The following is a 26,674-nucleotide window of genomic DNA, read 5'->3' as shown; positions in this document are numbered from 1 at the left end:
ATTAGGTTGGCCAACATCACCAAAATGAATGCACTGACATAATAAAAAACAGCTGTATAAGGAAGCAAGGAAGCTAGTCTATGTTCATACTTTTCAAATCTATTATACTTTTTCAGATACACATATTTTATCATACACTGTATAAGCTTTTAAAGTGTGTATTAATGTTTGTTTAAATTCAGATTTCCAAACAGTCACTAAATTGGTATGTAACTAGCTCACAAAACTGGGGGGGGGTGTTGGGAAAATTCAGGGGGGGTGTAGGGAAATCACTGCCGGTGACCTTCGAGGAGGTGGCTGTGTATTTCACCAGGGAAGAGGGGGCTCTGCTGGACCCCACTCAGAGAGCCCTCTACAGGGAGGTCATGCAGGAGAACTGTGAGAATGTGACCTCGCTGGGTAAGGAGTCCTGTTCCCTCGGCTCTTGGAACGGGAAATGCAGAGTTAAGGTTCATGCCACTACCCCAATGCCACCTCTGCTCTGCCCTGTTTCAGCATCACCCCGACATGCCAGAGACACCCACACTAGCCCTCTCCCCTCCCCCGTTACAGAGCGCTCTGGGAACAGAGCAGTGCAGCAGAATGTCTAACATGTTCTTCTCTTCGCTAAGATAATATTCCGGTTCAACTCCATCATAGCAAACAGAAGCTTCCTCCCCCTGGCCTGCTCTCCAGTACTGAACCTCCTGCACACAGGCCAGCTGAGACTTGCACAGTGTTACTACCCCCTTGCCCTCAACCTGAGTTTTCCTTGTGAGTCGCTGCCTTCATTTACCCCTCACTAAGCCCCACAGATCACTCGAACATACGCCACCAGGGTGCTGACAACCCCCATGGCAAGAACATACCCTTGGGCACCTTTGCTGACCAAGCCTACAACACTCAGCATGGAAATGAGGCAGAATTGCCCCCCAAGTTTCACATGCACCTCTCTGCATAGCACAGGCACAGCTCTGCCCAGCTGCTGCAACCCATCTCTCCATCAGCCAGTCACAGCTACAGCTGGCCCAGTGCACACAGCTGGAGGCATGCGGATAGATGCTGGGATTCCCACCTGTGAGCACAGCACAGACAATGTCTTAGTCTTTCCTCGGGTCGATTATCGGTTCATAGATTTTAAGGCCAGATGTGACTATTAGGTCGTCTACTCTGACGTCCTTTATACCACAGACCATAGAATTCATCCCGTTACTGCTGCATTGAGCTGAATACCTGAGTCCCTGTGGCAGTTGGTTAACCTTTGCACGGCCCACGCAGAACCATTCTCACTGGTTCTGGCCAGCTACAGGGTTAAGGGTTGGGGGAAAGTTTACATTAACTTTTCATTTCCTGGTCTGCAGAGGTTTAAGTTTACTCACCGTCCATATGGTGCAAAGCAGGAGACAGCACTGGGCAACCTTAACTCTGCATTAATGTAGCTTATGAGCATTTAGTTTCCTGTTTTAAAGAATGGATGCTTTTGCCGCTATAGCTGTGTCTGTAATTGAGCTTTGGCCAGCAGAGCCATGTTGGATGGGGTGCGTGTGTGCGCATGCGTGTGGGTACTTTTTCACAGCCTTAAACAATAGAGCTGGACTGGCAAAGCTTTTAAGAGCTACCTAAGACCTACCTAACTAGTTCCTCGACAGACACCTGACACGCCCCCTTTGGGTGAACGAATATGCGTGTACCTGGTCTGTGGGATCCCAGTAAAACATTAGGCACCCTGTGCCCTCTGCCAGGTGGCATCAAGAGGTCCATGATGAGTCACATCCTTCTCCTCCTCCAGTCACTGCATTAGAGTGTCTTTAGAATGAGCCGGCTGACCCCCGTTCCAGCCTTCTGTTTGGGTTCCACGGGGCTCTGTCCTTGGTCCTCTTCTTTTCCTCCTCTGCACCTTATTTCTGGGAATCTCATCCGCGCACACACACATTCAACTACCATCTCTGTGCTCCTAACTCCCAGTTCTGCCTCTCTGCTCCTGGCCTGTCTCCTTCTGTCGCAACTGAAATCTCAGCCCCTCTCTCTCTCATCTCCTCACTGATGTCCAGCCATCAGCTAAAGATCAACAGCTGAAGCAAAGCTCTTAATATTTCCCCCAAGCCCTCCTCCCACCTTCTTTCTCTACCGCCGCAGACAGCACCATTGTGCTGCCTGTCACTCAGGCCCATAACTATGCACACGGAGCTCCCTCTGGGGCCTCCTATCCAGGCTGTGCCTACACCTTGCATTTTCTTTTTGCGTAACATCCTGAACAATTGGCCTTTCCTATCCATCCGCGCAGCTAGAGCTCTTAATCATCCTCTCCTGTCTCAGTTACTCCAAGATCCTTTTCTCTGACCTCACCTTGCGCATCTCCATTCAGAAGGAAAAAGCGCCCTCCTGGTCCTCGAACATGACTTATGAGGGAAGCTTGAAAGAACTGGGCATGTTTAATTTTGAGAAAAGTGTGAGTGGGGAACTGAGAACAGTCTTCAAATATGTCAAGGGTTGTTATAAGAGAGCAGTGATTAATTGTTCGTCACATCCACTGAAGGTAGGAGGAGAAGTAATTGGCTTGATCTGCTGCAAGGAAGGTTGAGGGTGGGTAATACAAAAACCTTTGCAGCGATAAGGATAGGGGAGTGCTGGAATGGATTACAAAGAGAGGTTGTGGAATTCTTGTCCCAGGAGGGTTTTAAGAACAGGTCAGACAAACTTCTGGCATATTTACACCTGATCCTGCCGCAGGGCAATGGGAATGGAGTAGATGACTTCTTGAGGTCCCTTCCAGCCTATATTAGAAGATATTAGGATTCATTGTCTTAGCCCTTCGCTTTGATCACGTCTCCTGGTGGAGAATTCGGACCATTTTTGTGGATCGGCTGCGGGAACAAATTTTGTTCCTAGAGCCCTGAAAATCTGCAGATATCCATGGACCATTTTTGCGGATCGCAGATCGGAGGCGGATATAAATTTTGTATCCATGCAGGGCTCTACCTGTCTTACTTCTGTCTATACCTACAACTTAAATCTATTTCGTACACAGTGACTACATCTGAAATAACATATGAGATCACCATAACATTGATCAATGAATGATAAAACGAACTAATTGGCTCCATGAACCACAGAGACTCTTCCTTTTCCATCCCCACCTGCAAGAGCCGCCGTCTCTCTTCTCTGCATGTTCTTTGGATCTTCGAATTTGTCCCTCCTGAAGTCACATGGCCTGATTCTTATTTTTCACATTCTTCTTTGGCAGAAGAATTGGTCTGTGGCTCTTGAACTACACCATCTAATTTGCCAGCTTTCTCCACACACAGTGTTTTTTATGCTCTCTCCCTTTATACCTGACTCGCTAGGTTCCCTAATGCCGCAGGATGTGCTTTCCTGACATCTAATGCTGCTGAGATCCTGCCTTCAGTGATATCCCTGCCCTTCCTGGTCCTTACTCCACTGAACCCCCCCAGCCCATGCTTCCTGTTCCCAGCTTCCCCTGGACTCTCTCTTTGGCTCTGGACCTGTCTGTCAGCAAGAAGCAGTGCCAGGGACACTTGCCCTCTGTCTGGAGTCTTCACTTTCTGGGAAATGCAGTTCCAGTCTCTGTTTTTTAGGAGCCTCTTTGATAATGAGTGTCTGGCTGTGTGTGTTCCCAGCAAAGATGGGGATAGTTAAATCCCTCCTAAGCAGAGTGTTCTGCACCTTTGAGCACCTGGGGAGCTGGCCCTGTGATTTTATTGTTTAAAATGGACTGGGGTTAAACTAATAGAATGTTTTTTATGATGATAGATGGCCTATGAATTCCCCTGATCTCCTGTGTTTTCTTTCCCTTTAGCAGGGTTTCCAGTTTCCCAACCCTCTGTGATCTTCCAGCTGGAAGGAGGGGAAGAGCCATGGGTCCTGGCTCTCCCTGGTTCAGTTGAAAGCGAGATCCTGGGAAGTCCCTGCACAGGTGAGGAAACATCAAACCAACCCAGAAACTGTAAGTGCCTGAGAGAACCCGCTGGGATTCCCCACACAGACTCTGTGAGCTCAGGACAGTCCCCAGCAGATCTCACTCCTGGCTTCCTACAGATGATGATTGACATCTTGGCTGGAGCTCCCTCCCTTCCTACTGAGTGTTTGGATGGGATGTGGGCAGGGCCGGCCTTGGGGAAATGGCACCTTGGGCAAACTTGCATTTTGGTGCCCCTGGCTCCCATGGGCTCCCTAGGCAACCCACGTTCCCCTCCCCCCAACCTCTGCACTGTGTCCCTTTGCCCCAAATGCCTGCTCCCCCTCCTGCACCCCTAATCCCTACACCCCTTCATTCCTAACCTCTGCCCCCCTCGTGCACCCCAACACCTGCCCCCTCCTGAGCCCCTAACCCCTGCACTGTGCCCCCTTCACCCCAGCCCTTGCACTCCACTCCTGTGCCGCAATCATTAATGATCTGGAGGATGGCGTGGACTGCACTCTCAGCAAGTTTGCCGATGACACTAAACTAGGAAGAGTGGTAGATACGCTGGAGGGTAGGGATAGGATACAGAGGGACCTAGACAAATTAGAGGATTGGGCCAAAAGAAAACTGATGAGGTTCAACAAGGACAAGTGCAGAGTCCAGCACTTAGGACAGAAGAATCCCATTCACTGTTACAGATTAGGGACCGAATGGCTAGGAAGCAGTTCTGCAGAAAAGGACCTAGGGGTTACAGTGGATGAGAAGCTGGCTATGAGTCAACAATGTGCCCTTGTTGCCAAGAAGGCTAACGGCATTTTGGGCTGTAAATAGGGGCATTGCCAGCAGATCGAGGGACATGATCGTTCTCCTCTATTCAACATTGGTGAGGCCTCATCTGGAGTACTGTGTCCAGTTTTGGGGATCCCACACTACAAGAAGGATGTGGAAAAACTGGAAAGAGTCCAGCAGAGGGCAACAAAAAAATGATTAGTGGGCTGGAGCACATGACTTATGAGGAGAGGCTGAGGGAACTGGGATTGTTTAGTCTGCAGAAGAGAAGACTGAGGGGGGATTTGATAGCTGCTTTCAACTGCCTGAAGGAGGGTTCCAAAGAGGATGGATCTAGACTGTTCTCAGTGGTGGCAGATGACAGAACAAGGAGTAATGACCTCAAGTTGCCGTGGGGGAGGACTAGGTTGGATACTAGGAAAAACTATTTCACTAGGAGGGTGGTGAAGCACTGGAATGGGTTCCCTAGGGAGGTGGAGTCTCCTTCCTTAGAGGTTTTTAAGGTCAGGCTTGATAAAGCCCTGGCTGGGATGATTTAGTTGGGAATTGGTCCTACTTTGAGCAGGAGGGTGGACTAGATACATCCTGAGGTCCCTTCCAACCCTGATATTTTATGGTTCTATGCAGCCCTTCACTGCTACCCCCTGCACCACTCTCCTGTGCCCCCAGCCCCTGCACTGTGCCCCCTTTGCCTCTAACCCCGGCATCCCCCCCTGCACCCACGTGGGGAACCTGACCTGGATGCACAAAGCAGCTGGCATTGCTGCTCGCTCCCCCACTGGACTGCTGCTGCCCCGCCCCACGCAGCCCTGGGGGCTGGGAGAGGGGAGCAAGGAGCGACGTCAGGGCTTCCTGCACCCAGGTCACTTTCCCTGCAGGCTGTGTAAGGGGAGGGCAGGAGAGCAGCTGCCCTGATGTCTCAGCACCGCCCAGGTGGGGAAGTGACCTGGATGCAGGGAGCCCTGGTGTGTGTGTGTGTGTGTGTGTTGGGGGGGAGGATATTAAACAGTGTGTGTATGTTGAAGGGAGTGTGTAAAGGACTGTGTGTGTGTGAAGGTAGTATGTGCCTGAGTGAGTGAGCGCGCTGTCTCTTTAAGAAAGTTCCCAGGGTCAGGAGCCTGAACTAGGCTTGTTGAGACACAAGCAGCTGCCGGCAGCTTTGGCCCCAGAGAGGCAGCAGCACACGCAGATTCCCCCGTCCCGTCACCCCAGCTCAGTGGAAATCGGCTACCTGGGTTGGGGGGAGGGGATCACCCCGCCATCAATCAGCACCTCCCCCCTGCAGAGCAGTCAGGAGGATGCTCCCAGTCGGGGGTGGACGGGGTGACTCCCGGGGTGAACGGGGGGTGGGGGGACAGGAACAGCAGCAGCTGCACACGTGGAGCAGGGCGGAGAGGGGCCCCTCTGCTCTGGAGCAGTCACCTGGCTCTGACGGCTGGTTGTCCAACTGCCCCATGCAGCTCGGGTCTCTCCCACTCCCCCACGCTGCTGCTTATCTGCTCCCTGTGCCGCTTTCATCAGCCCAGCGAGCCTCTCGGCAGCAGGTCAGGTGGGAATCCAAACCCTGCGCCCGGCACCCCCTTGGGTGGGGCACCCGTACTGCCCCCCCTAAAGGCCGGTCCTGGGTGGGGAGCAGAATTGATCCCCTCCACTGTCCCCTGTGGGGAAGAGTTAGGGGGAGTTCAGTCCCTGATTTTTATTTTCTGTCTCTCCAGCACTTACTTGGGTTTGTTCTCTGCCTTTCCATCCCCAGTTCTGAGATTTCTCCTCTCTTCTAGCAGGTGATGGGGTGGTGAGGGAGAGCGAGGAGCAGAATCCTCACCAGGAAGATGCTGAGCTCGTCGAAGCGCATGGGGAATTACTGCGAAGAGCCAAAGGGAGCGTGTCCAGCCCCCGTGAGCAGGGAAAAGCTGGTGAAAGTTACCCCAGACCAGAGAGAGAGCAGGGAAACCACTCAGAGGAGAGAGTGGATGAACCCATTGATTGTCAGAGAACTCACAGGGACCTCAAAGAAACTACGTCCCAGGAGAAAATCCTCACGGAAAAGCGAGAGACTACGTGTAGTGAGTGTGGGAAAAACTTCCATTACCGCTCAGCCCTTATTTGACATGAGATAATCCACACGAAAGAGAGACCCTACGAATGCTGTGAGTGTGGGAAAAGCTTCAATCGTACCTCAGCCCTTAGTAGGCATCAGCGAATACACAGAGGAGACAAACCCTATGAATGCCGTGAGTGCGGGAAAAGCTTCACTCAAAGATATACCCTTAACTCTCATCAGAGAATCCACACAGAAGAGCGACCCTACGAATGCTGCAAGTGCGGGAAAAGCTTCACTCAGAGATCAGCCCTTATCTCTCATCAGACAACGCACACTGGAGAGCGACCCTACGAATGCTGTGAGTGCAGGAAAAACTTCACCCGAAGCTCAAACCTTACTAGGCATCAGAGGATCCACACAGGAGAGAGACCTTATGAATGCCCTGAGTGCGGGAAAAGTTTCAGTCACTTCTCCTCCCTTATCTCTCACCAGAGAGTCCACACGGGAGAGAAACCTTACGAATGTTGCGAGTGTGGAAAAATCTTCTCTCGGAGCTCAAACCTTACTATGCATCAGAGGATCCACACAGGAGAGAGACCTTATGAATGCCCTGAGTGCGGGAAAAGTTTCACTCACCTCTTCTCTCTTATCTCTCACCAGAGAGTCCACACGGGAGAGAAACCGTATCAATGCAGTGAGTGCGGGAAAAGCTTCTCTCGGAACTCAACCCTTGTTACACATTACAGAGTCCACACCGGACAGAGACCCTATGAATGCTGCAAGTGTGGGAAAAGCTTCATTCATAGCTCAGGCCTTTCTAAACATCAGAGAATCCGTAAAGGAGATAAACTTCATAAAAACCTTCTCTAGAGCTGTCAGAAGATTTTTTTCTTTAATTCTTTTGACAGTTCCCAGGTAGTGAGTGTTAAGGCTGTTTGCATCTTTTGCACACTGTAGTTCCACAGCTCCCACACATGAGTTGCCCACTTTTGAAGCTTGCCCATCTTTGGGGTGGATCCTGTGGTCCTTTGTATCAACTCCATTGTCCTTCGAGTCATTGGAGTGTGTGTCCTTTCTACCAGGAATGTCATCACCCCAGGTGGGGGAGATGGTGGGTGTCTTCAACCAGCTACGTTGAGATAAAATCTACCTGGGTCTCATCACTGTGGTTGCCGTGGAGTTAGCTAGCTTGAGTTCACTTTCCTGATGTAATAAGACAGCTATTCTTGCAGTAAAGACATGTGCTAGATAACCCCACTGACTATCCATAGCCCATTTCCTCCTGATATGACCTAATCACCGTCACATTTCCTTGTCTAAACAAACCTGGAGATTCACATTTATACTTCTCCTCCCAGTGCAAAGTTATTGTTAGAGACGTCAAGTTCCTCTTTGAGGACAGATTGTCTCCTTCCCAGTTGTTCTCACATTACCCTGGATTGTGCAGAACAGCAGTTATTTTGTTGACTTTTTTCTCATTTAAAATATATTTAAATATGATGAAGAGCTGGAGCAGTGTCAGGGAAATAAGGGTCATTTTAGGCTCTGTGACACTGGAAGGAGATGGGGCGACTCAGACATTCCATCCTTCCCCATCACCCCAGAACTGTTACCTTGTGCCTGAGCCATGCACAGTTCACCCCTTCGTATTCCTTCGCTTCCCAACGTGTCTGGTGGGGTCATGTTCTTGGCTGTCCATGCTTGGGAATGGTGCTTGTACGTCTTTGATCCTAAATCAGAGTCAGTCTGGCAGGAGATGAAAGTGTCAGACTTGGAAAGGGATTTCAAATGGATCCCAAGCACCGTTCAAATCCCCTTTTCCCTCAATGGCAAAGCCGCTTCTGGGAAGGTCGGCTGTTTTTTCTCCCGTTATGAAAGTGCTAAAACTCCTTTAAATAACACTAATGAGAAAGGTATAAGAGGGGTAGCCGTGTTAGTCTGGATCTGTAAAAGCAGCAAAGAATCCTGTGGCACCTTATAGACTATCAGACTTTTGGAGCATGAGCTTTCGTGGGTGAGTACCCACTTTGTCGGATGCATGAGAAAGCGCCGGGTGAAGCAAGTTTCAGTGGATCATGGGAGAATCTCTCATCCTGATAATGAGACATCAGATGTAACCTAGTCTGGAATTTCACTTTAAATTAAAATGAAAGTGTCTTCTACCTCTCTGTGATATGGGTTCTCTATCTTTCATGAAGGCTCCTTGGTCATATAACTGCATGTTAGTTTTGTTTGATAGAATGTAGCTCTGATTTTTTGTGAAATTTCAGACAAATTACCATTTTTTTTACTTCAGGTTTGTTTTCCCCCTATCGCTGCATGATGACATGAAGAAAATTCAAATGCAGTTCAGTCAACAGGAGAGAATACTCCAAGCTGTTGGACATATTATCAGAGAAACAGTCGTATGTTTAAATCTCCACTCTGAAAAGGTGAACAGCAGCAGACCCCAAATGAGTGAAACTGACGGAAGTAAGTGCACATGGTCACAGGGTAGTTCAGTTGTTTAAGTCAATATTGTCTCAGATGATCCAGGGATAGAATTCCACAGCAAGTGATTCGGAACTAGGAAAACGCCCAGGTATTTGGTTCCCAAGGTGTTCGTGACCCAGTCCCTACAGGAGGTTACTCCTGAAGAGATCTCCTAGCTAATCCCAAAATTTGGGAAATGCTGTCTGTGATGAGCTGTATCAACCCTGACCTGGCACTGCTAGGGTTAACTGTGCCATGTGGGCTGAAGAGGCCACACCCCCTCACCCTCTCTGGGCATGTGCCGACTGGAGACGGAGTATAAATGGGAGCAGCTCAGCCTGAGCGGACTGGGGAGAACAAATCTATGTTGTCGGCACGGGGTGTGTGTGTGTGTGGGGGGGAGAGCCCAGGGCTGGGGTGGCAGGGGACTGCGGGTGCGGGGGAAGCCCAGGGCTCGGTCAGCAGGAGCATGTGGTGGGGGACCCCAGGGGTGGGGTGGGGGCAGCCAAAATATTTTTTGCTTGGGGCGGCAAAAAACCTAGAGCCAGCCCTGCCTCCACACACTGTGAGGTAGGTAGGAGCGGATCATTATTATCCCTACTTGAAAGAGGGAGAAGCTAAGGCTGAGAAAAGAGAATTGACTTCTCTTAGGTCACACGCCCATCCAGTGGCAGAGTTGGGAATAGGACCCAACAGCTCTGATTTTTCAAACTAACCATCGGATCTTGAATTTCAGACATTGAATTACCTGAATAAAATGCTCTCAGATGAGCTCCAGACCAACAATAGTGCATTGGAATTATTCAGCAAGTATTTGAGGAGAACTGCAATGTTAGAGAGAATCGTGAGCTGCTCAGAGACCATTAATGCAGAGAAGCAGCAAAATTCATCAAACATAGAACTGGTTCTGACTTATTTACTTGTTCTTAAGAGAACACCAAGGACCTGAGTCTCGTCCCTGTCAATAACTCCCCTCCTCAGCCAATCAGGGTAGAGACTGAGGACGGGAGGCTGAGGGTTCTCACCAGAGAGCCCAAAGGATGGCCCAGGTCACTGGTGGGGATCACTGCCCGAGCACTATTTCAGCCCCATATTTTTGAGTGGACCTCCCACAGTGGGAGCTGCAAAGCACTCCCCCGCAACACCCCCCCCCACCCCCCCCACACACACCCTCCTGGTGTTGGGAGGGGAACAGGTAAAAGGACAAAGGAAGCAAGAGAAAAAGAGGAGGGAGGAAGAGGGGAAGCAAAAAGAACAAACCCTAATGTCCCCGGTGATTCTAAGGGACAAAATCCCAGGTGCAGAATAAAGTTCTGCCTCCTTAAGCTCGTGTTTTCCATGCCTAGAATTCAACTGTCACCAGATGGATCAGACTGAACAGGTTTCAAACCTCGAGGAGGCTCTTACCTTCTAAACAGGGACAGCTGTTTTCTAGTAAAATCACTAAGAGGGAAGGAGAAAACTCGAAAGAGGTTCCTCCTGGCGCTCACATCCGTGAACCCGAATACTCTCTCAGTCCTCAGAGAGAGACCTGGAGAAGGAGACTTGCTGGAGCAAAGCCACAGGGGTCTCTGAGGTCTCCCTGGCCCCTCGCCCCTGTCCTGCCTGGCTGATGTCAGCATCTCTCTGTGATGTCACCTCCTCTGACCAATAGGATGAGGTCCTGCCAAAGGCCTTTGTGATGTCACTGCCACACCCCTCCCTTGCTGTGCCAATGTCCTGCCCCTGGCCAGGCACTTTGGAGGTTTGAGCTACTCCCTGTGGATCACCCCACTCAAGGAGCGTTTGTTCTAGGCAGCAAGCCAGCTAGACAGGGAAACATCAGACACTGCTCCCAATGCTACACTCAGTTTTTCAGAAATTAGTCGACTTTATGGCCAGAAGAGACCATTAGAGCATCTAATCTGACCCCCTGCATATCAAAGGCCTCCTGTATGGCACAAGAGCTACTTTTGGGGCAAACATGTTCCAGAAAGGCATCTTGTCTTCATTAAATGACATCAGGAGATGGAGAATCTACCACTTTCCTTGGTAGCTTGTTCTTGTGGTGAATCATCCTCGCTGTTGAATTTTTGTGCCTTAGTTGTAATATGAATTTGTCTCTTTTCACTTTCCAGCCATTGGGTCTTCTTATGCCTTTCTCTGCTAGATTAAAGAGCCCTTAAATACCCAATCTTTTCTCTCCATTAAGGCACTTCAATGAAGTCACCTTTCAATCTTCTTTTGATCAGCTAATCAGGTTGAGCTCTTTCAATAGCTCACTAGAAGGCATTTTTTTCCAGTCCTCAGAACATTAGGTGGCTCTTTGCTGCCCCAGCTCTAATTTCACAACATCTTTTTCAAACGAGGACACCAAAACTGGAGGCAGTATTCCAGTATCAGTCTCACTGATGCTGTGTCACCTCCTGTGACGTTATTGACATAATCTGTAACTGTATAGATCACCATTGCAACCACTGTTCTATATTTGCAGCCAATATTACTGAGGAGTGGTCATGTAAGGGGTCTATGTAGAGGTTCTGATTGGTTGATTATAATGATGCTATCTCTAGATGTGTATCATTTTTTTGTAGTTGACATTATGAATATTGGCTCTATGCTGCCTGTATTTCAAACTTGTGCTCTGCTTCAGGGAATGATACCTTTGTTTAATTGATGAAAACATAAACTAGACACTTAGAGGATTGGAACTGATTTCAGCTGATGGACAGGTGTGCTAGGGTTTTATGCATTTGGACAGCAAAATGTTGAGTGTTCACATTCATTTCAAGCATCCTCGTATGGTGGAGCTCCTGAACATAATGGAGAATGGAAATGAAAAATTTTTTCTTTATTTTAAGAGGGCACCTGGGTTTGAACAAAGGACCACTTGATCTGCAGTCAAACACTCTACCACTGAGCTATACCCCCATTACAATGGGAGTATGGAATCGTGGTCTCCAGGACTTTGAAGGACAGACCCTGCTTCATCGAGCTGCTTTGCCATTCCCAGACCACAGGTGGTTTTAAAAATGGGGGTTGATTAAACTTCTTAAATGTGGTAAACACCACAGCTTGCACCCCCACTGATATAGCTTCTCCCCATGACAGAGCTGCCACCTCCTGGGGAAGTGGATTGACTACACCAACAGGAAAACTCTCCCCCCTCAGCATGGAGCCGTGGTTCTCAAGCTGTGGGTCAGGACCACAAAGTGGGTCGTGACCCTGTTTTAATGGGGTCACCAGGGGTGGCATTAGACTTGTTGGGTCCTGGGGCTGGAGCCAAAAGTCTGAGGCCCCCCCACCCAGGGCTGAATCCCTCAGGCTTTGCCCTCCCCCCACTGGGGCCCAGTCTTTGGCACTCCCCCCCCCTCGAGTGGAGGGGCTTGGTCCCTCTTTCCAGGGCTACGTATTAAGTTATTTTGGCAGAAGGAGGTTGCAGTGAAAGGACGTTTGAGAAACCCTGGCACAGAGCATCTCCATTACTGAGCTGCAGCAGCATAGACTCACTGTTTGAAACATTGACCTGGCCTTAGCCTCTGAATATGTCTAGGCTTGGCTCCCTCTGGCACTGTTGTGATCAGACCCTGGAAGTGCAGCCATGGAGACACCACACATCAGCCTTGCCTAGCTGGCAAGGATCAAACCTTCACAGAAAGGCACCCATGGTTTTCTAGCCCAGCTCCCTAAGGCCTCAGCCACAACCACTTAACACAGGGGCCTTTCTACACTCTGGTTCTGTTCTCACTGAAGGGTCATTACAAATTGTTTGCTCAGACCAGCTTCCCCAGCACACTCACTGCTGTGCAGCTCTGTATGTGTGGCCATGGCTGAACAGCAAGAATTCCTGCCCATTTCCCTACTGGCTGGAGCATGATTAGAGTGTGTTTGTGGTTAATGATGTTGCTGTAGATTGTTCATTCCCTGCCTTGGCAATTCAGACAGTCCCTTTTCCCGTTGTATCGCCAGCACCTCTGTGAATCCAATAACAGGGGCAGGTTTTCTCTGGGCACTGAGATTTTTGAGGGCGTTGGTGGCTCCTTTCTTTCCTCACCCTGGAGTAAACTCAGCTTTTTATTCCACCCTTGATGACTCATGGAATAACAACAGCAGCATGAAGAGGAGAGTGAATATCTCACTGCCAGGGGGAAGGTGGACGCATCCCCTCTGTCTGACCATTGCCATTGCAGGAGAGAAGGTTTCAGTGGAATCAAATGCCCTGGCTCAGACAATAGACACAGGGAGGTTTTGCTGTTCATGGATCTGTGCAAAGGAAATTGTGTGTCTGTGTGAAAATGAGGAGGGATATGAAATGCCCACGTGGTGGTGCCTAAGGCAAAAGGGAACCCTAGAGGATTAGAATAGGATAAGCTCTCAAGCAACATGTTTCTTACTTTGCCTATGTGTTAGTTTTGATGATTATCGATGGAAAGATTTTGCCATTGGGTTGTGTGTTTACACAGAAATTGACATTTTACCAACAAATAAGTAATTCTTCCAAGCATGCCTAGTCTGCTGGTGGTGAGTTTAGAGGGACACACTCACTCTTCCCACCCCCATGCCGGGCTGTGCTCTCCAGAATGTCAACTTCCCACAGAGCTGGGATCCTTCCCTCATCTCCCCCCAGACCACTGCCCCACCCCCACTTCTGGGGTCCCCTCCCAACACTGTCCAACTCCCCTGCTGGCAGGATCCCTTCCCATTCCTTTCATCTCCTGCCTCCCCTCTGAGCAAAAGCTCTGCATTGTTCCCACACTGGGAATTGAACCCAGGCCGCCTGGGTGAAAAACCAGGAATCCAGATCATGAGACCATATGGGACTTATACAGTCAATAGCACATTTGCACCCAACAATTCAAAGTAGCCATTCAAAAAACCTTCAAGAACAGACTTCAAAGAGAAATTGCAGAGTTACAATTGATTTGCAAACTTAACACCATTAATTTGAGCTTGAATAAGGACTGGGAGTAGCTGGCTCACGACAAAAGCAATTTTCCCTCTCTTGGTATTGACACCTCCCCATCAATTATGGGGAGAGGACCACATCCACCTTGACTGAATTAGCCTTCAACACTGGTTCTCCCCTTGTACGGTAACTCCCGTCGCTTCATGTTCCAATCTATATTTATGCCTCTATCTGCAATTTCACTCCATGCATCTGAAGAAATCGGCTTTTTACCCACGAACGCTTATGCCCAAATAAATCTGTTAGTCCTTAAGGTGCCACCAGACTCCTCATTGCTTTTAATTCTAAGCTGATCTTAACCCTTTCAGTACCCTTACAAACTCAGATGCTTCTCACCACAGGCTGGCTGGTGGCTTTTCAGCCAGGCTCTCCCCTTTCATCAGCGCTTCAGTTGCTTGGTGTGGGGGTGTCTGTAGATGCAGGTGGCAGAGAGAGATAAAGCCTGGCAAATGTCTCTCCTTTTATCATGTCCTTTCTTCCCTCATGGCTTTGCACCCCCCCTCCCCCCTTCAGAGTCAGGTGAGCATCACTGCGTCTCTCCAAGCAAGTCTGAGCAATTCCCCTGGGGTGTCCTCATGCAGGTGAGTCAGTGCATTGTAGCTCCCTTGCTGGACAATGGCTGTCGATGGGTTGTTTGACACCCTGTCTGGGTGCTGGTTATTTTCCTTGCTGTTGCCACTGGGGAGCTAATATTTGGCTGACTCCCCCACCTTGCAGCACAGTGACAACCACACTGCACAATTCTCATAACTTCATATGCATGAATGGTCTACATCTATGGGTAGAGAAGTGACTTTCAGCAGATCATATCCTTTCCCCGATACCTTACAAGTCATGCTCTATATGTAAGATCACGATGATATGAAAATGAGGATTATGGGGGTTACAGCCGCTCCCCCAAAGGTATAGAATGTCACACTGAGATTCTATTTTCCTTTGTTCTGTAACAGCATTACAGAGATCCAATGACTGACCAATGGCATTTCCAAGTGCTAAAACAGCAAGCGATGTCAGTCTCTCATTGGCTATCAGCGACTGAAGATGTGGTTTAATGAGCTGGAGCTTCAAGGCGAGGGTGGCTCTGTCCACTGCCTTCCGTGGCGCTGCTGGGCCCCAAGTCCCTGGTGGCCAATGTGTGACGCTGGGAGAAGAGAGTGGGGTGGCAAGTGGTGGCAGGACTTTTGCCACCAGGGTCTAGCTGCCCAACTTCCTCCTGGTACTGCTGGCCCCCCGTCACCTTCAGGTAACCCAGGAACTGAGGCAGGAATAGGGCGAGGAAGCAAGTAAAGCTGAGCAAGGAAGGCAGAAGTGAATCTTGTTTTCATGGGCCACTCGCAATGACGTCCTTTTTCTGTGCCACAGCCGACAACAACATCCCAGACAGAAAAGCAGGAGGCCAAAAAGAAACCGAGCAGCTGCTGAAGTAGTTCAGTTGGGAGCGTGCTAGACTAACAGGCTCTTCTGTCCCCCTTTGTGCACGGGTGGGATGTTTTCTGAAAGTGCAGCAGTGCCTTTAACTGCCACGAGTCCCTCATTTCAGGCTATGCAGCAGGAAAAGGCAGCATGGGTGTCATGAATAGTTAGTAAAGGGTTAAAGCATAGTACCTGGTGGGCATCTGACCTGAGGACCAATCAGGGAAGAGAATTTGAAACTCCTAGGAGGGAACTTTTCCCTCTGTTTGGGGGGGTCTTTGTCTTTGGCCGTTTGGAGTTCAAGAGACCAGACGAGTTAATCAAGTCCCTACAAGTTCCACCTTTCTGAACTAATTTCTTCTAGTCAAGATAGTGAGTATTAGAAAGATACTTTGTGTCCTAATCTGATAATCCTATGTTTGCAATTCTGTGTGTTTGTTATTGATTATTCTTAATTCTGCTTGTACTGGTTGTACTGAGAAAGAGAGAGGATTCTCTCCAGAACTTAGCAAGGTTATACCCTATGAGTGCCCAGCTTGGATTCATAGAGATTCTGTATTTCCTTTTGTTCTCTTAATAAATTCTTTTCTTTTCTTTGGACTTGGTTAATTCCTTCCCTTGGGGAAATTCAGGGGAAGGGGAGGGGGAAGTGGGCTGCTTCCCTGTGTGTAGAGATTCAAGGCGTTTGAATCCAGGCACCTCTGTCTCCAGAGCAGGCTGGAGAGAGGGAAGAGGGGGGAGGTTCCTCCTCTGTGAATTGATCTGTGTTCCCAAGGGGGGAAACAGGGGTGTCCCGGCCCACGGAATTGACCGGGTGGTGGCAGCCGAAGGGGAGACCTACCCTAGGATTTTGGGGTGGGGGGAAGACATGCGGGTCCTCACTTTGAAACCGCCCAGTTTCAAGTGAGGGTAGACTCCTGACATGGTGGCAGCGGAGTTTCGAACCCATTGTTACAAGCAGTTTTTTTCAGCTGGGCTACGCTGAAGGGAGCTATTCTCTTCTTCTAGAGCAGGAAAGCAACCTGACAGAAGAGGGAGTTTACAGTTTCAGCCAGGTTGGCTGGAGGGAATTAAGTTCCAGCAGGCTTTGTTGGAAGCAGTTTTCTTCTGTTTGCTTGAGGCAGCTTGAGGAAAAGGCAAGTTTCAAGCAGTTTTCAGGGTTGGGAGGAGTTTTTTTTCTCTGCTGGCTATGCTGAGGAAAAACTCTTCCCTAGAGGTGTGTCCTTCCTTTGTGATATCAGGGATCACTCAGGATTCCTAAGGTGGGGGGAAGTGCTCGCCAAAGTACATTCCCATCCAACAGGAAAAACAGGTTTGGGGGGGGAAGAGACAAACCCTCCAGCCAGGTTTTTTTTTTCTTTTTTTTTTTCTCCCTGTGTCTTTTGAAAGGATCAGAAGACAGGAGAACACAAATCCCTGAGGAATAGACCAGATTTTTCTCAGGGGTATTGTTAGCAGCAGCCTTTCTGCTGGGCTGCTGGGTACAGCAACTCAGAGCAGAGGGAGACAGAGGAATTTTTTTTACTCTTTCCCTCTTTCTCAGTACAAACCAGTAACATTACACAAACCACAATTTGCTATACAAAGGATTGATTTCTCTTTCTTTACTCAAGTTATCATAGCCAGGGTTAGGGACTGTCAAACACCACAGACAGTTCACTGACTGCATAGGGGTGTGGCCAGCACCAGAAGGCACACAACCATGAGTACTGGTGAAACAATTAGCAAACTTGACCTGGCCAGGCTGCAGGCTGAAGAAAAACAAAAAGAACATCAAAGACAGATGGAACTAATTATTGCAGAAAGGGCCAGGGAAGAAGCTAACCACAAGAGGGAGCTGGAGAAACAAGAGGCTGAGCACAAGAGACAAATGGAAATCCTGAGGGAGACCCACCAGCAGGCTCTGGAATTAGCAAAGACTAAGCAGCAGGAGCCAACCAATCCAACCCCTTTTCAACCTACTGATCAACCTTCTCGGAGAAAATTTCCCGCCTACAGGGCAGGGGATGATGTTGAGGCCTTTTTAGAAAACTTTGAGAGGGCCTGTATTGCATACCATCTTCCTAAAGATCAATACATGCTGGAGCTGAGGTCACAGCTCAGCGGACAATTATCCCTGGTGGCAGCTGAAATGCCTAGAGACCTGATGGATGACTTTCCACTGTTCCTAACCAAGGCCAGACTCAGAATGGGCATCACCCCTGATCACGCCCGTCAGCGTTTCAGAGCCCAGAAATGGAAACCAGAGATGTCATTTCCAGAGCACGCTGCTTACCTGGAAAAACACTATTTCTCCTGGATATCAGGATCCAAGGTTAAGGAGCTAGACGACCTACACCTCCTGATATTGATGGAACAGTTCCTAGATGGTGTTCCTGAGAACATTAGACGCTACATCCAAGATGGTAAACCAAAAACTCTCACTGAGGCAGGAGAGATTGGAGCCAGATGGATGGCATCGGTAGACAACACGAAAGCTACTGCCAAGGGGAGCGAATCCAACAGGGTACACACCGACACTAAACCCTACCGTCGCGGACCAATCAAACCCACACCTACAACCCACGGACAGTCACACTCTACCTCTTCTTCTACCTCACCAGTCTCCAGTAGACCAACACAAACCGGTGACCCATCAACTGGGCGATGTTTTCAATGCAATGAATTGGGGCATATCAAAGCCAAATGCCCAAAGAACCTAAACCGAGTGCAACTCCTTGCACCTTCACACCAAGGAAAGCCGGACATAGATGTATCTCAAATACCCTTAGAACATAGGGAAACTTTGAGAGTGGACGAAAAGGAGATCATCGCATGGAGAGACACTGCAGCACATGTGTCAGCTATCCACCGAACCTTCGTGGACCCCAAATTCATCAACCAGAAAACCAAAGTGACAATTCGACCCTTCATGTCAAAACCTGTAACATTACCTACAGTGCGTTTACCTGTCCAGTACAAGGGCTGGTCAGGGAAGTGGACTTTTGCTGTCTATGACAACCATCCGATTCCCATGCTACTGGGGAACGACTTGGCCCGACACATTGAACAGCAAAAAACAGAGGGAGTGGTTACACGCAGCCAAGCCAGACGAGCTGCCGGACCCATCCCTGTTCCTGAGCCATCCACCGGGACCCCGTCTGTGTTACCAGAGACCCAGACAGAGGTGGTGGAACCGGATCCCAGGCCAACACCTACAGCAGCCATAGTACATCCAGTCCCAGAACCGGAACTGGAAGAGCAACCAGCGCCAGCACCGGCGCCAGCGCTTGCAACTCCACCGCCAGAGGGCGCCAACGGGCCTGAACTGGCAGAAGCAGCAAACAACCCTACCCAAGAGGCTCAGCCGGAGCCTGAAATGACACTTTGTGCACCAGCGGGGAGCGGTCCACAGTCAACGGAAACAACCTCATCACCTACATCGCTTCCAGAGGAACTGGTGTCTCCCGCCTCAAGGGAACAGTTCCAGAGAGAGCAGGAAGCTGATGACAGCCTCAAGAAAGCATGGGCGGCGGCACGCAGCAACCCACCGCCTCTCAGCTCTACTACCCGATCCCGGTTCGTTGTGGAGAAAGGACTGTTATACAAGGAATTTCTTTCTGGTGGACACCAGGAGGGCTGGCATCCTCAAAAACGGTTGCTCGTTCCGACCAAGTACCGGGAAAAGCTCTTAAGCTTAGCCCATGATCACCCTAGTGGCCATTCTGGGGTGAAACGAAGCAAAGACAGGTTGGGAAGGTCCTTTGACTGGGAGGGGATGGGCAAGGCGGTAGCCACTTACGTCCGGTCTTGTAAGGTATGCCAAACGGTAGGAAAACCCCAAGACCAGATCAAGGCCCCTCTCCAACCACTTCCCATAATGGAGGTCCCATTTCAGCGAGTAGCTGTGGATATTATGGGTCCTTTCCCAAAGAAGACCCCCAGAGGAAAGCAGTACATACTGACTTTTGTGGACTTTGCTACCAGATGGCCGGAAGCAGTAGCTCTAGGCAACACCAGGGCTAACACTGTGTGCCAGGCCTTAACTGACATTTTTACCAGGGTGGGTTGGCCCTCTGAAATTCTTACAGATTCGGGAACAAATTTCCTATCAGGGACCATGAAAGACCTGTGGGAAACTCATGGGGTGCATCATTTGGTTGCCACCCCGTACCACCACCAAACTAATGGCCTAGTGGAAAGGTTTAATGGAACATTGGGGGCCATGATCCACAAATTCGTCAATGAACACTCCAATAATTGGGATCTAGTGTTACAACAGTTGCTGTTTGCCTACAGGGCTGTTCCACATCCCAGTTTAGGATTCTCACCATTCGAGCTGGTATATGGCCATGAGGTTAAGGGGCCATTACAGCTGGTAAAGCAGCAATGGGAGGGGTTTACACCTCCTCCAGGGACTAACATTCTGGACTTTGTAAGCAACCTTCAAAACACCCTCCGAGACTCTTGGGCCCTTGCTCGAGAGAACTTAAGAGATGCTCAAGCGGAGCAAAAGGTCTGGTATGATCGACATGCCAAGGAGCGGTCCTTCAAGGTAGGAGACCAGGTCATGGTCTTGAAGGCGCAACAGGCCCATAAGATGGAGGCGTCCTGGGAAGGACCATACATGGTCCAGGAGCGCCTGGGAGCTGTTAACTACCTCATAACATTCCCTGATTCCTCTTTAAAGCCTAAAGTGTTTCATGTTAACTCTCTAAAGCCCTTTTATCCCAGAGAATTACAGGTCTGTCACTTTACAGTTCAGGAAGGAGATGACACCGAGTGGCCTGAAGGTGTCTACTACGAAGGTAAAAGAAATGGTGGTGTGGAAGAGGTGACCCTCTCCACAACCCTACAACGTCTACAGCGGCAACAGATCAAGGGACTGTGCACTGACTTCGACCCCTTGTTCTCAGCCATCCCAGGACGGACTGAGCAAACCTACCACTCCATTGACACAGGTAATGCTCACCCGATTAGAACACCACCCTACCGGGTGTCACCTCATGCCAAAGTTGCTATTAAACAGGAGATTGACAACATGTTGGAGATGGGTATCATCCGCCCTTCTACCAGTGCATGGGCATCTCCAGTGGTTCTGGTTCCCAAACCAGATGGGGAAATACGCTTTTGTGTGGACTACCGTAAGCTAAATGCTGTAACTCGTCCAGACAACTATCCGATGCCACGCACTGATGAGCTATTGGAAAAGTTGGGACGTGCCCAGTTCATCTCTACCATTGATTTAACCAAGGGATACTGGCAGGTACCACTAGATGAACCCGCCAGGGAAAAATCTGCCTTCATCACCCATGCAGGGGTGTATGAGTTTACTGTGCTTCCGTTCGGACTGCGGAATGCACCTGCCACCTTCCAAAGGCTGGTGGATGGTCTACTAGCAGGATTGGAAGACTGTGCAGTTGCATACCTCGATGATGTGGCCATTTTTTCTGATTCATGGCCCGAACACCTAGAACATTTGAAAATGGTTTTAGAGCGCATCAGGCAGGCAGGACTAACGGTTAAGGCCAAAAAGTGTCAAATAGGCCACAACAGAGTGACTTACCTAGGACACCAGGTGGGTCAAGGAACCATCAACCCCCTACAGGCCAAGGTGGAGGCTATCCAACAGTGGCCTGTCCCAAGGTCAAAGAAACAGGTCCAATCCTTCTTAGGTTTGGCCGGATATTACAGGCGATTTGTACCACACTACAGCCAAATCGCTGCCCCACTAACTGATCTGACCAGGAAAACCCAGCCAAATGCAGTTAAGTGGACTGATGAGTGTCAGAAAGCCTTTACCCAGCTTAAGGCGATGCTCATGTCGGACCCTGTATTAAGGGCCCCAGACTTTGACAAACCCTTCCTAGTTACCACCGATGCATCTGAATGTGGGGTAGGAGCGGTACTAATGCAGGAAGGACCGGATCACAACTTCCATCCTGTCGTGTTTCTCAGCAAGAAACTGTCTGAGAGGGAAAGCCACTGGTCCATCAGTGAAAAAGAATGTTACGCCATTGTGTATGCCTTGGAAAAGCTACGCCCATACGTTTGGGGCCGGCAGTTCCAGCTACAAACTGACCATGCTGCGCTAAAGTGGCTTCACACCAACAAGGGAAACAACAAGAAACTTCTCCGCTGGAGCTTAGCTCTCCAAGACTTTGACTTTGACATTCAACACATTTCAGGAGCTTCCAACAAAGTTGCTGATGCACTCTCTCGTGAAAGTTTCCCAGAATCAAGTGGCTAAAAACTGTTCTTAATATGTTTTCATGCTTAGTAGTCGATGTAATAGTGCATGTGTTTTATTACTCTGGTTGTTTTACAGTTCTAGGAGGAAATCGCCGCCAGTGGATCCCACTGTGACGATTTGGGGGGCGTGTCATGAATAGTTAGTAAAGGGTTAAAGCATAGTACCTGGTGGGCATCTGACCTGAGGACCAATCAGGGAAGAGAATTTGAAACTCCTAGGAGGGAACTTTTCCCTCTGTTTGGGGGGGTCTTTGTCTTTGGCCGTTTGGAGTTCAAGAGACCAGACGAGTTAATCAAGTCCCTACAAGTTCCACCTTTCTGAACTAATTTCTTCTAGTCAAGATAGTGAGTATTAGAAAGATACTTTGTGTCCTAATCTGATAATCCTATGTTTGCAATTCTGTGTGTTTGTTATTGATTATTCTTAATTCTGCTTGTACTGGTTGTACTGAGAAAGAGAGAGGATTCTCTCCAGAACTTAGCAAGGTTATACCCTATGAGTGCCCAGCTTGGATTCATAGAGATTCTGTATTTCCTTTTGTTCTCTTAATAAATTCTTTTCTTTTCTTTGGACTTGGTTAATTCCTTCCCTTGGGGAAATTCAGGGGAAGGGGAGGGGGAAGTGGGCTGCTTCCCTGTGTGTGTGAGATTCAAGGCGTTTGAATCCAGGCACCTCTGTCTCCAGAGCAGGCTGGAGAGAGGGAGGAGGGGGGAGGTTCCTCCTCTGTGAATTGATCTGTGTTCCCAAGGGGGGAAACAGGGGTGTCCCGGCCCACGGAATTGACCGGGTGGTGGCAGCCGAAGGGGAGACCTACCCTAGGATTTTGGGGTGGGGGAAGACATGCGGGTCCTCACTTTGAAACCGCCCAGTTTCAAGTGAGGGTAGACTCTGACAATGGGCTTCTGCACCGAGTTGGCCCACCTGACCTTTCATTCTTCTCTTGCTCTTTGTCAGCAAGGGGAAGAAAAAGAAGCTCTCCCTCAAGCTGGAGTCACAAGGGCGACGTAAGGACGACTTCCTGAGTGCCCGCTCCAGTCCTCTGCTCTGCCAGCTGACCCATCGAAGGGCTGTCACCACTTTCTCCAGGTTTGTCCATCGGTCTGTGCCAGGGTGAGCAACAGCCAAGCAGATGGAGTTTCTGTAGTGTAGTGGTTATCATGTTTGCTTAACATGTGAAAGGTCCCTGGTTCAAAACCAGGCAGAAACATGCTGGCTTCCTTTTGCCAGATCCCCTTGCTGTTCAGGAAGGCCTCCTCCTCCTCCTATTGGCCTGTCCCTGGGATAACTCCAACCCCTGCATGACAGAGGGTGCTGACAGCAGTGGAGAAAGCACCTTGGCATCAGGCTGGAGAACCTAGAGGAGTGCGGCGTGTCACCTTTTGGAGGCTTGTGGCTTGGCCTCCTCTGCCCTGGGAGGTTGGCCAGTGGAGGCCGGCTCTTCCTGCTGGCCTCCTCTGCGTGACTTGCCAAAGGAGGAAGTGAGGCAGGAATGGGGCAAGAGAGGAAAGTCGAGCTGAGGAAGGCAGGGCAGAAGCTAAGCGCCTCAGTGCGGCTAAGTGGGGTTAGTAGAGCGTCACCATTCGTTCTGCAAAGCCGGGGGAGGTGCGGTTGGCTGCTGGGAGGCAGAATCCTGTGCCTGCCTCTTGGCTTCCCAGGGGTGGCTCCTTGCAGCCCAGGAGAAGCGGGGTTCTGGGGGGAAGGAAAAGCAGCAATGGCGAGGCTGAGTGGGCTCCTTTCTGGCCGACATGGTGGGTCTGGGAGTTGCCTGTAAGCCGTAAGTGGACTTGGTGCAGTGAAAACCGCTGCTCCATTCTGGCTGACCTGGGGGAGCCATTAATGACTTGGGAGTGGGGGCAGGGCGCTGGCTGTGAGCAAATGGGATCCAGGAAGCCCCATCCTGCCCCTCCAGGGGCCGAGTTGTCTTCTTCTCTCCTGCCACGGGGAGCCCGGCCTAGAGCCTGCCCAGCATGTGCTGCAGCTCGAGCATTAAGCCTTCCTGTGTGGCCTGTGCTGGAGCTGACCCTGGACCCCTGCGGGGCACTGTTGGGGGAAATCCCGACTGCAAATAATTCTGGCCACAAGATCAACCCATTGGGTGGAATGGGCAAGCTGGAGGCCTGGTGCCTTAGTCCGTGGGGCCAGCAAGTCAAGCCATTTTCCTGCATGTGGGGGGGAGGCAGCCGCTGTGGTTCGCCCTTCCTGCTCCCTGCGCTGCTGCACCCTAAAATCCCTGTGGGCCGGCAAGATGGGCTGGGAGCCTGGAGAGAGGAGGCAAAGGGGTGGCCCGAGCCCCCTCGGCCACTGCCCCTGCCCCAGGCAGCCCACAGAGACCTGATGCCTCCCCAAGTGACACACGGAGATGTGCCAGCAGCGCTAAGGCGGCTCCCTGCCCACTCTGCTCCCTGCCACACGGCTCCTGGAAGTGGCCGGCATATCCCTGCAGCCCTGAGTGCAAACTCCACAGCTGACCCGCCCCCCGTATCCCACTGCGTAGGAGCCACTGCCGGAGGGGAGTGTGTGCCAGTCACTTTGGGAGCTGTGCTGCCCGAGGTAAGCACCTCCACCCCCGACCACCTCCTGCACCCCTACCCCTGCCCCAGCACAGAGGCTCTCTGTGTCTTGAACAAGCACTTTCAAGGATTGGCCAAGAACGTCTGCTCTGTTTCTGTGAAAGAGACACAAAAAAGGGAGCCCAACGGACAAGTTTAGTTCACAAGCACAAACTGGCAGGGCCAAGCCTGGATCTCTCAGTTACTCAGAAGGCTCTTCAGCCAGCTAGTGACCCCTGCCGAGGAGGGTGTTCAACAGCCATGAATCAGCAGAGGAATTGTAATTAAGGGATTTCCAATTCAGTGACAGATGCCCAAACACAACACTGTGGGGACCGCTCAAGTCTATGACTCAGTTGCACAAGACCACACCAGGAGGATTCCCCAACCTAGTGACTCAGCAGAGCCCACCCGGACACGTCTGGGCAAGTGTCTTCTAGACACTTGAACTAAGGATATAAAATAGGAGACTGTGGCATCATGTTTTTGCCTTTCTCCTCCCCCACCTATGCTGGACGCAGCAGGAATCCTGAGAAAATGAAGGTCATCCGAGGACAGTAATCCAGGTTTTAGGGGGAATTCTATGTATTAAGGAGGGTAACATCCAATAGGATGAGAAAATTGCTTGACCTAACTACTGCCTAGTGTAATAAGGTGTAAAGTTTAGATTTTGCTGTGGTCGTACAGTGCTTAGTGCTCTGCGTTCTGGCCTCAAGAGCCATGGATGCATGTTGAGTTACGATGACCTTTTCCTTGTCTCCACATTTCTTAGGTGCCTCCTTCTGACACTTGTCAGAAAAAACAACTGGTTTCTTTTGCAAGCATTTGCATTGCAAGGCAGAGGCAGTCTTCTCTGTTTCCGCAAAAGATTCACCAAAAGGTGGGAAGAGCAGACACATTTGTTAAGGCACTACTGGGAGCTGCATCCCTAACTCCACTTTCCCTGGCAGGTGAGTCACCCAGCTTAGCCACGGTGCGACTCTCTGGGACTTTTCTCCCAACCGCTCCATTTTTCATCAATGACAATCAAAAGGAAGGTGATTTGACATCTGTGTGTGAACATCTCCAGGGAATCACAAGGATGTGTGGCGCAGGCTCTCGTGTTGCAGCAATTGCAGTTGAAGCAACTGCCATGCCAATGCCAGTCATAGCAGCGTTTTCATCAACTCCAGGTTTGTGATTTGATTGTTTCCAGTGCTTCTCTCCAAAGAAGCCTTTTCCTTAGCAAGCAATGACTTGGATACCAAGGGATGCCTCTTCTGTTTCCTAGGAAGACACAGGAAAATGTGAGTAGAGGAGACAAAAGCCATACACCAAGGCACCACTGGGAGTTGAACCCAGGATCTCCTGTTTACTAGACAGGTGCTTTAGCCAGCTAAGCCATGGTGCCTGCCTCAAGAAAATATTTGCAACTGTTTCATTTGCTGGTTCAAGTCAACACCTGCAAATTCTTAAGTACAGACGTTCCCCATTTCCCTCAAGACTTGCAGTCCTTGAGGTGTCTGGCTCTCTGTGCACAGAAAGCCACAGCTGAGTAGACAGAGGGCTTCTAACATGTGCCTCTCCCACCAGTCACTGTGATCATATAATGGTTAGTGATCTGTGTTTCAGTCGCAGCAACCTCGGCTCAGTTCTGAGTCATGGTAACATTTCCTTCAGCTCCAGACTTCTCATTTGCCACTTTCCATGTGTGGTGGGCTGTCTGCCCCAAACAAGCAGGAGAAAGATTAAGGCAGCCTTGAAGAGGCTGTGCAGAACCCAGCCTATCAAGAAAGGGCTTATTGGGAGAGCCAATCAGGAGAAGGCTTGCTGGAGCAGCCCATCTATAAAGAGCTGCTCAGCACAGCAAGAGTTAGTCACTCCTTGGAGTTTGAGGAGGGAGGATTGGCTGCTATGAAGGAAGGGAGGAAGGAGTAGTGCTGGGGTAAGGGGTGCATGAGTGACCTCCTGGCTGACTACTGCCAGACTAAGGCCCTGATACAAAGGTGGAGGAAGGTTCTAGGTCTGTTGGGAGATGGTCCAGGGAAACAGATGGCAGGGTTGGAGGTTCACACCTTTTGCCTCAGTAGCCACTGACACAGGTGGCTACACCCTGGACTGCAGCCGGCCACGGAGGCAAGTGTCTGGGTAGAGGACACCCCACCCCCCCAGCAGGGGGGAGAGAACTGAGTGGGGCACAGCCAGAGGGCTGTGTCCATAAGAGGACACTGAAGTCCTGAGAGCAACATGGGTCCTAATGATAGAACAGATGGTGGCCAGACGCTACTAGATGAAGGCGCACCGGAGAACCAGAGCTAATTGCTAGGATGGTCAGCAGGAGGTGCTGCAGTGA

The 26,674-nt window shown here is 50.1% G+C and overlaps 1 long non-coding RNA gene and 2 other non-coding genes across 3 annotated transcripts; 1 reads left to right on the top strand and 2 right to left on the bottom strand.

Annotated features, from left to right (window-relative positions):
- The first annotated feature begins 341 nt into the window (after positions 1–341).
- LOC123358296 lies at positions 342–9,123 on the top strand. The gene is made up of 3 exons (XR_006575710.1): positions 342–399; positions 3,800–3,913; positions 9,028–9,123. It is a non-coding gene; the product is annotated as an uncharacterized LOC123358296 (long non-coding RNA).
- Positions 9,124–12,041: 2,918 nt separating this feature from the next.
- Positions 12,042–12,113, bottom strand: TRNAC-GCA. The gene has a single exon. It is a non-coding gene; the product is annotated as a tRNA-Cys (tRNA).
- A 13,545-nt stretch (positions 12,114–25,658) lies between these two features.
- TRNAT-AGU lies at positions 25,659–25,732 on the bottom strand. The gene has a single exon. It is a non-coding gene; the product is annotated as a tRNA-Thr (tRNA).
- Between the last annotated feature and the right edge of the window lie 942 nt (positions 25,733–26,674).

Source organism: Mauremys mutica, unplaced genomic scaffold (genome assembly GCF_020497125.1).
Source record: "Mauremys mutica isolate MM-2020 ecotype Southern unplaced genomic scaffold, ASM2049712v1 Super-Scaffold_100036, whole genome shotgun sequence".
Classification (NCBI taxonomy): domain Eukaryota; kingdom Metazoa; phylum Chordata; order Testudines; family Geoemydidae; genus Mauremys; species Mauremys mutica.
Note: the sequence above shows the minus strand (reverse complement) of the source record. Positions and strands in the feature narration are given on the sequence as shown.